The sequence below is a fragment of the Eptatretus burgeri genome, chromosome 4 (genome assembly GCF_056783735.1).
Source record: "Eptatretus burgeri isolate ZD-2024b chromosome 4, Ebu_testis_v1, whole genome shotgun sequence".
In the NCBI taxonomy this organism is placed as follows: domain Eukaryota; kingdom Metazoa; phylum Chordata; class Myxini; order Myxiniformes; family Myxinidae; genus Eptatretus; species Eptatretus burgeri.
The window spans coordinates 39380855-39383354 of NC_140964.1; positions in this window are offsets into that span (position 1 = coordinate 39380855).

The following is a 2500-nucleotide window of genomic DNA, read 5'->3' on the forward strand; positions in this document are numbered from 1 at the left end:
CTTTCCACGTGCCAAGTTTCAATCGTTTTTGTTGGTGCACTTTCAGAGATACGGAAGTCCACAGTGTTTTGGATTTTCCAACATGGCTGCTAAACTAGGTGACTTGTGACGTCATAATGATCATTCAAACATTCCACTTGAGTAGTCGCTCTTGTGATGAAAATTTTGTCTCAATCTGACAAGCGGTTGCGGAGAAAAACACCAATGTTCTATTTTGACAGACAAATTAAAAATCACTCATCGAGTGACGGTGAAATGGAACGGCACTTGTGAGAGTGTATATCTCCCCAACGCTGAACAGTTTAAATTCTGTATCCCACTGATGGGTCGGATCTGAATCCGGACTTTAATCAAAATCGAATCGGCTTGTTCTTGTCACCAAACCAACTCTTCCACCTCGTTTTGTTAACAAGTAGTCCACAACTTATAGAGATATCATGCTATGTATAGTTTTTGACCCCATCTCTCAATGGTGAACAATCACTTTAAAAAAAAAAAATTCTCGTATCCAGATCTGGATTCGAATCTTCACCAAAATTGAATCAATTTGTCATTTTCACACATCCAACCTGTCCACAGAGTTTCTGCGGAATCCATCCATAACCTTTTGCGATATTGTACTAGATATCATGTTTGGCCCGATTTCTCAATGGTGAAGAATCGCTTGAAAAATTCTTGCATCCGGATCCAGATGTTCACCAAAAGCGGATCAATTAGTCCTTGTCACACACCCAAACTGTCCACCAAGTTTCATCCGAATCGGTCCACATCTTTTTGAGATATCATGCAATTTCGCTTTTAGCTCCCTCTCAATGGTGAAGAATGAGTTAAAGTTAAATAACTCTCCAATCCAGATCTGGATTCGGATCTTCACCAAAATTGAATCCATTCTTCTGAGTGGCACTCCCAACCTTTCCACCATGTTTCGTCTGAATCCATCCATAACCTTTTTGAGATATCATGCTATATATCGTTTTTGGCCCTATCTCTCAATGGTGAAGAATGACTTTAACAATTCTCACATCCGGATTCGGATCTTCACCCAAATTAGACGTTGCCATCCTTGGCCGGTCACCTACACACTCAAAAACAATTCAAAACGATTGCTTGAAAACTGTGGCCAAAAATCGTGTGACGGACAGACAAACACGACAGACCAACATACTTGGAAAAAATAATGTTTTTGCCAAGTAACAGACAAACGGACCCAAGTGCAATCCCCTCTCCTTCGGCGAGGGTAACCAGAAGTCATGTGCAAGGGTTACATGTGATGGAGCAAGAGGCACAGAAGTCTCATTCCGAGCTGCATGAAGCCTAGAGGCATACAAGTGACAGAGTGGGCAGGCTTAAGTTGCTATGGCGATGGGGGGACCTGCCTGCAGCGTGAGTTACACTGCAGGATGTGAACGTCGTCAAGGCAAGCATGCAGAAGATGCAGTGCCAGCAAAAGGAATTGAGAGCATTGATGGCTTTTGGCAAAGGCCTGTATTGGTTTAAGGATTGCAAAGCAAACAAGAGCAATCAGAGATTGCAGACCCTCACCAGGACTTGTTTTGTGTGGTGTTTGTGTAGCTTTGTACTGGTATGTTATGTAATTAATAAGAGACATAATTATAACTGCACTTTATAACCACTCTGGCAGTGATGACCGGGTACCAAGATGTCCCGCTTTGATGCAAGCCTGCTTTGATCGGACACCTGGCCTTTTTTTTTTTTTTATTATTCTTCAATTGAATTTAGAATGTGATTGAAATAAGTTCAATTCAAATCAAATGGAAGACCAAATGGGTACAGTTTCACGTTAGTTGATTAAACGGTTCCAGAGAAGACATTATTTAATTTTTTTTCCAATTCAATATGGCTGCCAAACCATGTGACCTTTCAATTATTCCTTAAACTTTTGCACCCAAGGCTTGGGGAACATTTGTGTGGAGTTTTCCCTCGATCGCACCAGCAGTTCTGAAGAAGATTTTTTAATAGGTTTTGGGGTAAATCCAATATGGCTGCCAAACCATGTGACTTATGACATCATGTTTGTGAATGTTTTGTTCCTCATGGATAAGTGGTCATACATGGTGAAGTTTTGCCTCGATCTGCTTAGCCACTTCAGAGAAGATTTTTGAAAGTTTTTTTTTTTAATTTTAATGTCTAACAATATGGCTGCTGAATCACATGACCGATGACATCATCAATTTTTTTTACTGTCAACCAATTTATCCCTAGATGACCCTCAAAACTTTTCATTCTGATCAGATGTAGCATTCTACTTCTGCAATTATGACATCATCACGAAGTCACCTATGATATCATGAAAAATCACGTTCCCCATGATGAGTGTGCCAAATTTAATTTTGTTGTCCTTTGTGTGGTTTTGGAGATGCAGAGGTCCAAAGTTTTTTGGTTTTTCCAACATGGCTGCCACACCACGTAAACTATGACGTCAAATTTATCATTGAAACATTATACATGAGTAGTCGCTCCAGTGGTGAAAATGTTGTCT